Below are 15,784 nucleotides of genomic sequence, written 5' to 3' on the forward strand. Positions count from 1 at the left end.
ACTTCCAAAGTCCCCCAAACAGCACCACCTACCATGTCTAGGAGTTGTAATCCAAACATGTAACATTTCAAATAGGCCTTAAAATACACCAGATCCCATCCTATCTTGGAAGCTAAGCAGAGTCAGCCCTGGTTAGTACTTGCATGGAAGACTGCCAACAAATACCAGATGTTGTAGGCTATAGTTCAGAGGCAGGAACTGAGAAAAATACCTCTGAGTATTCCCTGCCTAAGAAAACCCAATGAAATACATGCAGTTGCCATAATTCAACAGAAGGTTTGAAGGCAAGTAGACAGACAGTCCTAGTGATATTATGACCCACTCCCCACTAGGTACCTATGGAATTCATAAAGTCATAGACCATGACAGAGCATCAAAGACATTTAATAAACTAGCTGGGACATTTTTCACAGAATGTCTATTATGGGAGATAGCAAAATGTCTGTTTGAATACTCCTGGTTAGATGTGCTAACATGTTGTTTGTTGTTAGCTGCCTTCGAGTAGACCTCAACTCATGGGAACCCTGTGAATGACATGTCCCCAAACCCCTTATCTTCCACCTCACATACCCTCCAACATTTCATAAATGAAAACCAGGACATGTGTGGCCAAATGACATAAGTGTGGTCAAAATGACCAAAGTGAGTAATGAAGAAGAACACACAAGCTAGGAGAGGGTGCAGCAGCTTGCTTTTGGCTGAACTTACTGGGGAGGCCAAAATTGTGCCCCTTCTCATCCCTCTTTGCTGGATTAAGTGCACTTTTGCACTTGGAACTCAGTTTGCAGTAATTTAAGTATGCTGAGGACAAAGAGGACAGATGGGAAGAGAAGAGAAAAACTGCTATATTTTGAAAACAGCTTTTAAAAGTGGTATGAGTGAAGATTACACTGGGACTGTCCCCTGTCAAACTGGGACAGTTGGAAGATATGCACTAAGTACATACACAAGCTAAAGATATATAGCAATGCTGGAAATAAAATGGCATGAATGGCTAATAACATAGCTACTGATAAGTGCCCCATTGTAGACATGTCTGAGTTGTTCAGGTGGGCTGGCATAGAATTTAAACCACCAGTCAATAAAATGAAGTTCAGTAACTAGCAACACAGGAATCTTCTATGTCAATTTGTATGACCTTACAGCTCCAGTGAGACTGACAGCCTGATCCCATTCATTTTTTACTCACTTACTCAAGTAACACACAAAATTGGGATGATAAAGAAATAACAGGATATTGAGGAAGTGAGTGATTATGGAGAGCTAGCAAGTGACATTTTTTCCCTTCAGCACTGGGCAATATTCATATCTGGGAAACCGTGTCTGTTAGGTTTTTTTTCTTAATGTCGTTTAGTGTTAGAAGTACAAAATATTGATGGAGCTGGGCCTGCGATCCTTCTGTCATCCTTCGGCCTGTGAGGGAGTGAACAGGCAGGCCCAGCTCCACCAGGGCTAGCCTGAAGAAGAAGAGCCCTTCTTCCAGTCCATCAACCTTGGTCCAGGCCTCAGAGGAAGAGAAGAACCACTGGACCTCATCTCCTTTCCCACCACCATTCCCTTCTCCTTTTGTGTCATGTCTTTTAGATTGTAAGCCTGAGGGCAGAGAACTGTCTAATTAAAAATAATAATTGTAAGCTGCTCTGATAGCCTTTAGGGCTGAAGGGCGGGGTATAAATACCATAAAACAACAGCAACAGCAGCAACAATAATATATCTATTGGGGCAAAATAAATATGGGAGAAGTCATAGGAAATCATAAGTTTGTTTCTTGCTTTCTGAAGTACAGTACAACAATACCCCTCAAATTCCAAAATCACAGAAGCATGTAAACCAGAGATCCTGGAAAAGGATCTAAAACTAGGCTAAAGAGCTGAGACCCCCAACCCCAATGATTAGCCAAAATTGGACTACCAAGACAAGTATGCAGTTGAGCCCCCTCCAGAATTATCAGAACAGCACGAAGTGACCAAGTACTAAAAATATTCGTACTAAAAATATTGTCATTGAGCCCTCCCAGGAATAACAAATTTTGCATGACATCTAATAATAATAATTATTATTATTTATTTATACTCCACTCTTCAGCCAAGGCTATCAGAGTGGCTTACAGTTTGTTAAGCACAATTACTTAGGAGTATGCTACATTGAACATATGAAGGAGATTTGTAAGTATACATACTGTTTGTAAGAGTATTTATAGTTAAGAGTTATTTTTACTTTTATTTACTCAAATTTGTAATGCTTCACTTATTATTTTTTCATTGCTGTCACTGCATTCAGAATACCCTCCCATAGGGTTGCCATAAGTGAGGACCTCCAAATCGGGACAAATGTAGGACAAATGTAGGGCAACACTTTCAAATGTAGGACACATTTTTATAAAAATTGAGGACGCGCAAAAATTGAGGTTTTTAATTTTTTTTTTAATATAAATGCATGTTTTTAGGCATGATCAAAATGGAGGACATTTTGGCATTATTCTTAGACAGATGGCAGAAATGTATTTGCCCTCGGGTTCAACTTTACTTCTCAGAAGTGTGTACTTGGTCAAGGGACTGTGGTTTTTCTTCACTGCGCATGAGTTTGTAAAAATCACAGCAAGTTACATTGGCCGTGCCTCAGAGGCTTGTTGATATCAATATCACCACCACCACCACCATCATCATCATCATCATCATCATCATCATCATCATCATCATCATCATCATCATCATCATCACTATAATTGTGCAAGAAAGGCAGACTTGTTAGCATTCAAAGCGCCATAAATACACAGAAAATGCACTTGCATATATTTAATAATAAAAAATAATGAAAAAATAAATAAAAAACAAGGCAGGGGTGTATATATTTAATAATAAAAATTAATGTAATAAAATAAAAAACAAGCAATAATAAAAATTAATAAAATAAAACAACAAAAAAAACAAGCATAAGAAAAATGAATGAACTAAATACAAAAACAAGCAAGAATAACATTAATGGGATCTTAAAATAAAACACAAGCCATAATAAAAATTAATGAAATAAAATAAAAACAAGCAATAATAAAAATTAATGAAATAAAATAAAAACAAGCAATAATAAAATAATAAAATAAAAAATAAAAAGCAATAATAAAAATTAAATTAAATTAAATTAAATAAGTATTTTATATTTTTAAATATAATTTAGAAACCCCAAAGTACCAAGGCAGACCTAATGGCCACTGACTCAGCTCTCCTCCTCCTCCTTCTCTGGCCCAATTCTGCCCTGGCCTTCAGGCACCCTTCCTCCGGCTCCTTCCTCCTCCTCTTTTTGATGGCTGGCGCGCGAGCGCGCGGAGGTAAGCAGGGCAGGCGCGCGCACACACGCGGAGGGAACCGGGGCAGGCGCGCGGGGGGGAGGAAAGTGAGGCAGGCGCACGCGGGGGGGAGGAAAGTGGGGCAGGCGCGTGGGCGCGCGTGAAGGGAATAGGGCAGGCGTGCGCGCTGCCACTGGCCCCTGCTGAGGCCTGGGTGGCGCGCAAGCCCTCCCAGTGGGGGCGCGGTGGCGGCGGCGCTTCTGCCGCCCGCCGAGGAAGAGGAGGAAGGCGGAGCCAGAGGAGGAGGTGGGTTGGCGCCGCAGCAGCCGCATTAGCAGCAGCGGCAATGGCCGGAGCGGGCCCCCAAACCGGGAACAAGGCACGGGTGGGGGCCCAAACTGGACCGGGACCGGGAGGGGCCCCCTGAAACCGTGAATGACACGGGGGCCACCGGGTTATGGCAACCCTACCCTCCCATTATATCTGAACTGAGGACAACAACCACAACATCTTGACAAAATGCAGGCCTATGACAAACATTTTCACTTTTTTTCCTTTCTCCTGTATGATTTTAACACCTTTTGTCTGATGAAGAAGCCAGTGGAGCTTCAAAAGCTTTCAACATGTATAATGTGCATTTTGTTTGGTCTCATAAAGGCATCACTGTCTTGTGGACTTTGAATGTTATGGTACAGTGGGTTCTCACCATCTGCAGGCTTGTCATCTCTAGATCTGAGCATCCATGGCCAGCAAGCCTATTGTTCTCAATGGCAGTGTGTGCACATGGCTGCACTAGTGGCCATGCATATGTCACACTACTATTAGGGCAATAGGACTTGAGGCCCCATGCTTTTTCTTATCTGGGGGGGGGGGGGGGGGGTGGAAGTGGAACAGATCTATTGTGGATATGAAGGGCCAACTGTACTTTGCTGATTGGCCAACATGGCTACCCCTGGATATGCAGCCAGATTGTTACCTACTTCATTTAGAGAAAGAGGTGGAAGAGGATTTAAATGGAACGTATTCTGAGTTTTCATTGTTTTGGGAAAAGATTCTTGCAAGGAGGAAAAACATTTAACAATGCTCCTGCCAAGGTTGAGTTTCCCTGCCCCCCCTCAAAATAATCCCAGCATCCTTGATATAACCCTTAAACCCCTGAGATTTCAGAGGTTTTAAAAGATGGCATGCATAAGGTTGCCTGAGTAAGATTAGCTGGAATGCCAGATTCTATGGCTGATTGCCAGAGTAATGGCACTATATGTGAAGTAGCAGAGATAAAAAGTGAAGATGAGCTAGTACTAAGGTATGCTGTACTACAACAAGGTAACAGCAAGGCACACTTTATCCTTGATATAAGCATGGAGCTTTAGGATTTGGGGGCTGAAAGAAGTAGGATGGAAAATACTTCACTGCATTTGTTTTCCAAGTCCCAACATGTTCTGTCTTTGGGGCAGAGCAGCCAACCTTCTCTGATTTTCATCCAGAGTTTTTGCATCCATGGAGTTGTAGCAAGGAATTACTTGGCCATAAACACCTCACTCTTGGGCCTATTTATTACTTTTCTTTCCCCAAGGTGTTTTCTGTCTTGGAAATTATTCAGGCAGAGGGGTTGTGGACAAAATGATGGCTGGGGCAGCTGCTCTCACAGCAGGTCACCATGCTCCATTTGCTCTTATTACTGATTACCTTCTGGATGCCATTTCATTTTCAAGCATGCATATGTGTTAGAGCTACAATACTTCCTTTCCTTGAAATGCAAAAGGACAAAGGTTTCTCTGTGAAATCTTACAAATTGATTTTCTTGGACACGACTAAGCACTTGGCTTTAAACTAAGGTAAGGACTTTTACTTGCACATTTGAGCTATATTAAACACACTCCTGATTATTTGCACTCAGAATATCTTTATTACATTGCAATGTTTCCAAAACAAAATGGAGCAATCTTATCTTTATGTCATTAGGAAAGCAAAGCTCTCTTGTAAAACTTTTGAAATGTGCATGTGTTTTCTTGCTCCAAAAAATCTCTTAGCTCAAGAGATGGATAACGTTTTGTATTAAGCCATTAAAAAAATTAAGAACTGTGCCGGACTGGTCAGACGGTCAAAACATATGCTTTGCCCAGAAATGCGCCTTCCAGACCAAAGACTGTGGTCTTGTGCATACTTATTTGCAAGCTGTTCTCACTGATCTCAATGGCACCTCTGATTTAATATGCATAGAATCAGGCTATAATAATATTAGTTGCAGGAGCAGGGCTGGATCAAGTTGTTTTTCCGCTGGGGATAAATAATGCATACATACACTTGGCATACAGATACTGAGTTGAACAGTGGCTACAGGAAAAGCTATAGAGGGGGCAAAATAAAAGCACATTTCTAGCATGGCAATAAACTAAAACTTTAGAAATACAGTTTAGGCATTACCAAGAGAATGTGAACACAGCAAATGTAAGAGTGCTAGGTGACAATGATTTTCAAAGTCTCACTCTTCATAATACTAAAAAATTTGGGGAGTGAAAGAAAATTTCATTTGGGTGAAGAGGTCTTATTGCGGGGTGGTGTCAATGCCCTAATTTTGCCATCCCTGAATCCACAGCCATGTAGACATGCTTCGGTTAGATCCACTGAAATCAATGACACAAATTACTTCTGGCTATTGGCCTAAATACTTTAAGGGCACCAAATCCCATCTGACCTTGAAAGCTAAGCAGGGTCAGCCCTGAGTATTTCTTGCCTAAGAAAACTGAAATTCATGGATTCACCATAAGTCAACAAATGATTTGAAGGCACATACACACACAAAGGAAGTCATATGATCTCAGTAGCCAGCTCTAAGCATGACCCAGGCCGAAACAGATGGCCCTAAAGGGTGGCTTGATGCTGGCCCTTTGATTGCCAGATTGGGGCCGTGGCAACCACATGCTGCAGCCCCAATTTGGCATTTTTCCAGTGCAAAAAGAAGCTGCAAAATGCTGCTCCTCTTTGCATGAGAAAAAAGGTACCCTTTCGGCTGGCACTGCAATTTTTTGGAGCTCCTACAGTGTGTGGCATCTAAACGCTGTTGTCATGGCCAGTCATGAAGACGACGAGGAGGACGATGAGGAGGACTTGGCCCCTCAGGTGCAGGGGGAACCTGAGGCTGAGCCAGCTCCCAGCTCTGCTCTCCCAACTCCTGGAGAGTTGGCTCAGCCAGGCCCTAGCCCTGTTTGATCACCTCCAGTGGACCCTATGGCTCAGCAGCCCAGGCTTTCCCTAGCAAAGGTTCCAAGCAAGGGAGATATAGAGGAAGAAGATACTGAGATATCAACCTTCAGCCAAAGAAGGACTGAAAGGGCATGCCTTTGGCGTTCCTGAAGGTTAGCTGAGAAACGCTCATTAATCACCCAGCAGCTGCGATAAGGAGCTGGCTTGGTACAAACACCTGGAAGATGCCAAGCCTCTTTGTCAGAGTCTATCTGCATTCCTTTGGTGAAAGCTGCTCTCTCTGACTCCCTCAGACTTTGTTGCCAGACTCCTTGCTTCCTAGACCTTGGACCGGACTCGTTGACCTACTCTCTGGCACTCTTGACCATGGACTGGACTTGTGGAACTGTCCTCTGGAACCCTGGACCCTGGACTGGCTCTATCGGACACTGGACTGGTATTGTGCTTTCAGAACTGTGTGTTTGCTGCTGTAAAGCCTTGCTTTTGTTTACCTTTGCCTGGCACACTCTTATCAGCTGTCTGTTGGCAGCTTTCCCGGATAACCGTGCTGCCGGAAGCTGTTTTTTTTGTTGTTTTTGTGTGTTTTTTTTGCTTGTCTGTTCTGGCCCTAAATTGGGATAAAGCTGACATTACAAAATACATCTTATTTCAAGAAGTACCTTTATTTGAACATCCTATTTTAGTCTATCTTTGATCTAAGACCAGGCCTAATATGAAACAGAGTGAACCAGCCACTTGAGATTAACAGAGGCCAGGGAGCTGACAGCAGCCACCTTCCCAGCTGTCCTTTAATATCACTTCCTTATTGTAGGACTGTGGTTTTTTGATGAGAGGAGGTGAAACTAGGCAATATATTTAGCATGTTTTTAGAAGATGCCTTCCACTCCCTCCATAGGAAGTGAGAGCCTTAACATAGCTCAAAGGTCCAGCTTTCCCATCCTTCTTCATTCATAGAGTCAGGATGAGGATAAAGCCTGTCAAGCTTTCCCTTTGCAAAAGTATCAGTGTTTAGGTAGCACCAGGATTGGCCTCTTGAAAGATATTGGGGGGGGGGGGGGGGGGCCATACCCCCATTTAGCACATCATCAGAAATACAGAAGGAACTGAGGCAATGGATACAGATGCTGGAATATACCTGTATCAGAAACTCCCAGGACAGGGGAAATAAATCCAACCCCTATCCTGATTTTAAAAAACTGCAGCTATCCCTGGAAATTCACAAAAATAGCCTGCAAGAGGAAGTATGTTGTATGGATGTGTGTGTGTGTTTTTTTTTAAAAAAATCCCAATATGTATAAGTACAACTTCTGCCAAATCCTAAGATTTTTGGCAAGTCTGGAGGTGGTCTAAGTTTCTACACAAGAAGGTAATGCTTTAGGTCCTTAACTGTTTGAATCTTAGGAGTTTTGTGCAGGCATGGGCTCCCCTGACTCAGATTTAGTGGATTGTTGGGGTGTATATGGCAATTCTACTTTGCAGGCTTGGTATTGTATTGGTCAGAAAACTTGATGTGGCTGGGCTGGTATAGAAGGAATCTGACAGCCATGCCATTGTATGTCTTTTTTGCTTAGCTGAATTGGGGGAGGGGGGAGTAGAAGAAAGCCCCTAATTTATTGACCTACGTTGAAATCACACAAAGTAATTTTCAAGAAGCCAATGAATCTTCCTGTGTTTTCATTCAACCAAAACAAACAAATGTATGTCCAATTAATAGAGGACAGAATGGGTTTTTTTTATTCCCTGCTCTGGGAAAAACATTGGATAGCAACTGAGCCAAGATGTGGAGGCTGGAAAACACCTGAATTTAAAATGACTAACAAAAAGAAAATATTTATATCAGATGAGACAAAGCTAGAGGTATTGGTTATATATAGGGAATGTGTGATGTTGTCCAACAGACTTACTGGACCAGTCAAGCGCTGATGTGGTACTAAAACTCTGGAGGAAGGAAATGCTTTGAGATCAGATTCTGTAGAAACCATTACTGAAAACTGTATCTGTAGTTTCCTAGCAACAGCTGATCCAGCAAGCCCAGGTGAATCATCCCTTGGGAACCAATGCCACATATCAGAAATGACACTGTAGAACATGTAAGGCATGTCTGATGGCTTGCAGACCAGGACTAGAAACTAAACATACATTGTATGAAATGCAAATGTTACAACCACAACCAACCATCATTTAATCCCGGATCTCTTGAGGAAACAGCCTCAAAAAGAATATATGACCCCGGGGAAAAAAGTATTTTTAGTTTACACATAATGAGAGAGGCATTTTTAAACCTTGAAATAATTTTACCATTGAGGAAGATTTAAAAGCTGTTTAAAGGCAACTCTGAGGTTTGACCTGTAAAATAAATTGCTTAGAAGATGAGATGTTTCTCTTTTCATTTGTCAAATACAGTTTGTTGAATTATACATCTATTTAATTTCATCTCATTCACACTGAAATTCTTAGTGAAAAACAGGAAAAAGATAATTTAAGTAGTATAACTCTCAGGTTATTTCTAGTAAAAACTCTACAACAAGAATCCAAAAAGAGAACAGACAAAAGGTTTGGGGGAAAAATCATGTTTAGACGTGGAGCTTTAATTTTCAGTTTTGTTGTAGTAGTTCCTCCTACTGCACAAAGTACTGCACAATTTTAAAAGTGACTTGTTTCAGTATGTTCACAACCTTCATTCTTCAGATGTTGACACTGCTTTATGGCAGGGATGGGGAACCTGTGGCCGGCAAGTTCAGGACCGCTCGACATGCTGGCTGGGGCTGATGGGAGTTGGAATTCAACAACATATACCTGGGAAGCCACACCTTCCCTACCTGAGTTTTACTTTTGCCGATGTTGCAGGCTCTTGCTAGCTACTAGATTTATCACATATGGGCAGTACAGACTACCCCTTTTCAGGAGGATGGTTTTATAATATTTCTCTTCAGAGCCCAGTGGCTATTGTTTGAACCTGGGAAGCTCCAGATTGTCTTCCAAATGGACCCCTGCTGTCATAGATCGAAAAAGCCCCTCCAAAACTGAAAAATAACAAACCTACAATAGAATTTTTACACCACTGCAGAAAGAACTTGTAATATTTAACTAAAGGCTCATTCCCATTGCAGTTTGCTCCGAAGCAGGATTTGGGGCAAACTACTCTCGTTTCCATTTGAACCTGCTTCTGATCCTCATTGGATCGATTTCAGGAGGAAAGAAGCGGGGCAAACACAAATATCCCGGGGTTACTTGATACTGGATTTTTTGTAATTCTTTTCACAGGAATTGATCCTGAAGTGAGTCAAATAGTTGGGAATGACAGATTGGAATCTCAGCATTCAGGAGGGGAGGGACAAATGGCAGAGGGGTGTTTACCATCCCTCCTCAGTTTATGACAGATCCACCATTTTTCTCCCATCAGTGCTGCCTTTATACTTTTTTTAAAAATTAAACTGAGCACATACTCGATTTCTCCCTTCTTCCCAGGGCTTCTTCCCCCTCCTCCATCCCCAACTTGGGGGTTTCTCCCTCCCCCCCCCCCCCCCCTCCTCCAGTTCTGCCTTCAAATGGTTAACACCTGGAAAACAAATGGGAAGAATCATGCCAAAAAGCCCACGCTTACTCTGGAGTAAGGTAATTCTTGCTTGTAGTGGGGACGAGGGACCTTTTGGGATCGATTTCTGACACGCAGCCAAGCTGGATAAAAAATCGAGTCATTCCTCTAATGGGAATGAGTCCTAAAGGAATTTTGTGTTCAGCCTCTTGCTGAACTTCAAAACTGTCCTTTCTGTTGGAGTACAAATATATCATGGGATTTATCAACAAAATCATGGCTGGCATCCTGTTAGTGAATTGTGATGGTGTAAATGGTGTAAGACTTATGCCATTGCAGCTCACTTCTTGTCCTTGTTAGGATGGAAATCTGTTCCAACCACAACAAATAGCCCCTACCACCACCTTGGAAGTAGCTCTAGTAAAGATGACACCTAAGTAAACACAGCTATTTCCAAATAAGCCACATACTGTACTTATAGATACTAGGGACATACATTCCAATATATTTGTGAACATCTTATTTTTCCTGGGACAACCCAAATAGGTACCAGAATGTTCAGGCAGAACCGAAACACCAGGGTAAGGAACAAGAAGTAATCTGAAGTTCATCAATGTGAGCTCAGAATTTAAGGAAAATGTATATTTCCCTATGATTAATCCTTTTTTCCTTCCCACCATGTGATTTTCCTCAGATTCCTTAGCAATCAAACCTGCCAATTAAGCTAGCATTACCTCCTAATCACCAGCCATAAAGCAAAACACATGCAGTGGCAAACAGACATTTCATCACTTGAGGGAGCTCCTCTTCTAAAACTGTGAAAAAGTGTAATCTTTTATAATTATATATAAATCTGAAAAAGCAAGAACAGCAGCCTGGGCCTTTGATGTTAGCTCTTTTTATAGCTTTTTACTAAGAACAGAAAAACTCTTTCCATCTCAGTTCAAAATCAGCTAAGCGTATCACTTTTGTCAGTTTATATATATTTTAAAAAAAACAACTCATCCCTGTTTACAGAATTCTCTCTTGACTTGTGAGATTGGTCTACCTGGTCTATCTTGAATTATTTCCTTGGAATTATAATTCCAAGTATTAGCAATAGGGGAGGGGAGAAAATTCAACTGTTACCACTTGCATACCTACAAAAATGTAGATAGGTGTGTGTGTATTCTTATAGGCTACCTCTGCTAGGTACCTTTGGTGTCAACCAGGGATTAGAAAAAAGGCCTGATCCTCTGAGGGGTGTAAGTGAAAAATAGCATTGCTCTGCTACACTTATTAGGTACAGTGGTACCTCGGGTTACGAAATTAATTCGTTCCGCGGCTAATTTCGTAACCCGAAAAACCTTCGTAACCTGAATTGCCATAGGCGCTAATGGAAAAAAATAGCTCTCTGCTGCCCTCCGGTGGCGGCATAGCGCCGAGGTTTTTTCGTAACCCGAAAAAACCTTCGTAAGCCGAAACAATAAATCCCTATGGGATTTTTTCGTATCCCGAAAAATTCGTAAGCTGGGTAATTCGTATCCCGGGGTACCACTGTATGTCTATTTAATGGGTTTCATACCACTTTCAAGGATTTGTAGCCTGCCAAAGTACTTAGAAGGTGCCAAAGTACCATGAGAAGAAATGAACAGGGAAGAGTATTTATAGTGTATGGATAGTATCCAAAGGAATTCAACTTGTAGGCTTCTACAGTTGGCCCTCCTTATCCACAGATTTCTTCTCCATGGATTTAAGCATCCACGACTTGAAAATATTTTTAAAATAAGCAAACCTTGATTTTGCCATTTTATATAAGGGCCAACATTTTACAGTGCCATTGTATTTAATGGGACTTGAGCATTCACAGTATTTGGTATCCATGGGGGGTCGTGGAACCAAACCCCAACGGCCCACTGTATATGTTATTCAGTTGCAGTTCCCACCATTCCTTATTCTTGTCTATGCTGACTAGGTACTAGGGGTATGTACAGTATCTGTTGATATAGATAGTAGGAGCCCAACAAGTTCTGATTAAAGCCCTACAAGGCTCAAGTCCAGGTTGTTTGATGGACCATATTCTCCCTTATCAACCGGCCCATGCTCCAAGATCTGCTGTGGTGGTTCCTCTCTCTGTCCCAACACTCCCACAGTTACATCTGGTGGGAACAGAGCTTTTCAGTGGCTGTGCCCAGGCCCTGGAACTCCCTTCCCAGAAAGATTAGACTGGCACCATAAGCAAAGACTTTTTTATTCCAACAGGCATTTAATAGGAAATGATATAAGGCCCATCTTACACAATGTACTGATATTGCTAGTTGCTGTGCTGGTGTGTGTGCGTTATATGTTTTAATTTGGTTTTATTCTTTTTTTCCTTTTCCTTTTTTTTAACTTTTTGTATTTTGTGGTTTTTAACTAATTTGTAACTGTTGTCAGCTGCTTTGAGTCCCGATCTGGGATAAAGGCAGAATGTAAATAAATATAATACTAATAATAACAACCACAACATCAGGAAGGCAATAAGTTGTCTACCCCAGTTGTATCCAATAGCTATCTTGTCTTAGTAGGAAGCACTTTTGCTGCTTTTACCAACCCACTCCATCTGGGGTGTCTTCTTTTATAGAAGGCCTCATTTGAAACAGGATTTTGGGAAATGTACAGGGATTTCAGGATTAAAAATAAGTGCTCCAGTTTATGCAAGTAAATGCAAAGTTACTGAGGCATTGCTGAGTCAGGGTCATCATACAGTACAATCCTATGCATGCAAACACAAAAATTATTCCATAGCTAGTGTAATGTATTATGTGATCTTAAAAGTAAAGGGGCAGAATCTTGTGTGTTTATTTTGAATTTCTTAAAGACTGTTGTTACTTTTCTGAGGATATATCCACACTGTAGAAATAAAGCAGTTTGATACTGCTTTAATTGCCAGGGCCCAGGGCTATAGAATTCAGAGATTTATAGTTTTGTGAGATATTTAGCCTTCTCTGTTAGAGACTTTTGGTGCCCCACCAAACTAGAAATTCCAGCATTCCATAGCATTGAGCCATAGAAGTTAAAGTGGTATCAAACTGCTTCATTTCTACAGTGTGACAGCAGCCTGAGACAAGATAAGACCCCAGATAAACATAATCACAGCAAATATATCTGGTCTTCTGGGACATTTTAAAACCTGGAAGAAGTTTTATTCTATATGGTGTTATACCACTTCCATTAAAGCCCCCCTTCTAAATTAACGTATACAGTCGAACACCTGTGGTTCACATGCTGCGGCATAAAATATTGAATCCTAAGTGAAAATAGTGCTTTGTCAGCCAAAGGTACTCACAAGAATTCCCCCAAAGGCTTAACAATATACTGGCTATTGGGAGATTAATATTTTTGGAGTAGAAGTTGACATATGCAGTCAGCATGAAGCATGCTGTATGGGTCTGTAAGCATTCAAAAGGGAAAGAGGATTTATGCAGAGCTTTGCAGTTTTGTGTGTGTGTGTTGTTTAAAGGCCTGTTTCTTTCACTGGACAACTCTGTCTGTAGCTTGTCCATCAAATAAGCCAATGGCATACAATACATTTGACCCCTCAGAGCAAATTCATTGTTGATCACTGTTTGTAAAACCAAGTCTGAACATTCCAGTATTTGAATAATCCTGTTAAATGGTGTTTTGGGGAAGTGCCATTCTTCTAAACTACATTTACCATTAGGTTGTTATTTGTTCAAATAGGTTAAGAAATATCTTTTTAAAAGCAAAAATCTTACTCTTTTGTATGTTTCTTATAAAATGTGTTTGTTAACTGAAAGGTACCTCTACCAAAAAGATGGAGGAGAAGCAGAAAGAGAAGGAAAGAGAAAGAAAAAAGTTCAACATCGGGGTGTGGTGTCCACATGATGCTGCGCACCACTTTACATGGCAGTCTCAACATTTGTCTGTGTGCGTGTGGTGAGGGGGTCCACTTAAACTGGTAAAAAAATGGGTAAGTGTTTATAGTGCAGACACCCTCCCTAATGTGTTCAGAGGGGAAATATTTTTGTTGTTGTTAACCACCCTCAAATCGACCTCGACTCATGGCTGTCTTGTGGATGAGACTTCTCCAAGACTTCTATGTATGCAAAGACTTCTCCAAGACGCTACTGCTTTGCTGAGGTCCTGCAAGTCCAGGACTAGGCTCATAGCTTTCTGATTGAGTCCATCCATCTGGCATGTGCTCTCTCTCTCTCTCTCTCTCTCTCTCTGCTGCCTTCATTGGGCACTATTTGTTGTCAAATACATGCTCATTAGGAGCCAGTATTGGATTATGACTGTGGAGATCAGGGTTCAAATCCTTGCTCAACCATGATAACCCAATGACTTGAAAGCACAAAACAACAAACTACAGAGGGCCTAACCCTCTAGTGCAGAAACTTTAGGCTCTTATTAATTTGCACAGTGGGTCCTTGGTATCTGCAGGAGATCAGACCCCCCCCCCCAAGATACTAAAATCCATGGATGCTCAAGCCTGTGTTGTCCCCAATGGTGGTGTGGCCATGCACATGCACTTCCACTGGGGACAACAGAAGCTGTCACTAATGGTGGCATGGCCATGTGTTTATGCCACCACTGGGGACAACGTGGCCTTGCCTTCTGTGGATGCTCAAAGCCATGGATAGCAAGTCTGCAGATACCGAGTGCCCACTGTATTTCCATTTGTTTTCAATTTGAGTACAGTGGTCCCTTGGCTTACATGGGGCAAATAGGGTAGGTCACTTGTTTTTTCAATCCCTGTCCCTCTTGGCTGGTTATTCCTGATGTAATCACACTTTAAAAGCCACATGTAGTAATATCCCTAGTTTCTGGGCAAAGTACAAAGTGATGGTTATTACCTTTAAAGCCCTACATCGTTTGGGTCCATGATGTATGGGATTTCCTTTTTCAATATAATGTGCTCAAGTCCTCTGAGAGACATCTATTTCAACTGGCCAGAACTAGACTGGCAACTGTCACCCAGAGGACTTTTCTTTGGCTGCTAAGACAAGATAGCTATTGGATACAACTGGGGTAGACAACTTATTGCCTTTCTGTTGTTGTTGTTGTTGTTGTTGTTGTTATATTTATTTACATTCTGCCTTTATCCTAGATTGGGACTCAAAGCAGCTGACAACAGTTTAAAAATAGTTAAAAACCACAAAATACAAAAACCTATGGAATGAGCCACCAGGACAAATTCAAAAACTATATATGCTGTCTGAATTTAAAAGCGCATTAAAGACCTATCTCTTCCAGCAAGCCTACCTACTCATTTTTAAACTATGAATTTTAAACTAGGATATTTTAATTTATGCTGGATAATTTTAATGTGCCTTATGTTTATGTATTTTAACTGTTTTAACAATGTTTTTTCAGTATTTAAATGATTTTATATGTTTTAGTCTATGTTATACCGCACCTTGAGCCTTGAAGAGAGGCAGGTAAGAAATAAAAATGTATATAGTTTATTTAAATATTATTATTACTATTATTATTATACTTAAACTGGCAGAAAATTCACAATAAGGCTACCCATGTCTTCTCAGTGGACATTATTATGCACTGGGTGCTAAAATCTGCAATGCCTGTACTAGTCCCCAAATTGCCCAGATCTGTGATAAGGACTGATAAGGCAGTGGACAGATCAAAATCCCAGTTTTCTGCATGGGAGATAGGGATTTTTTTCCAATTAGATCTAGGGGTAAATTTTTCTTAAGAGCAAGACAGCTATCTAAATACATTAGAGAGAGCTGAGATAGATTATTTGTTGCATCAACAGT

General features: G+C 41.2%; 1 long non-coding RNA gene across 4 annotated transcripts; it reads left to right on the forward strand.

The window, feature by feature from the left end:
* Positions 1-4,314: 4,314 nt before the first annotated feature.
* Positions 4,315-15,435, forward strand: LOC121919728. 4 transcript variants are annotated; one of them, XR_006101571.1, is made up of 3 exons: positions 4,315-5,118; positions 6,781-6,923; positions 9,956-10,010. It is a non-coding gene; the product is annotated as an uncharacterized LOC121919728 (long non-coding RNA). The 4 variants fall into 4 exon arrangements; XR_006101570.1 differs by having other exon boundaries at positions 6,781-6,942; positions 9,956-10,006; XR_006101568.1 differs by lacking the exons at positions 6,781-6,923; positions 9,956-10,010 and adding exons at positions 13,802-13,974; positions 15,115-15,435 and having other exon boundaries at positions 4,322-5,118.
* Positions 15,436-15,784: the final 349 nt, after the last annotated feature.

Source organism: Sceloporus undulatus, chromosome 1 (genome assembly GCF_019175285.1).
Source record: "Sceloporus undulatus isolate JIND9_A2432 ecotype Alabama chromosome 1, SceUnd_v1.1, whole genome shotgun sequence".
Taxonomy (NCBI): Eukaryota; Metazoa; Chordata; class Lepidosauria; order Squamata; family Phrynosomatidae; genus Sceloporus; species Sceloporus undulatus.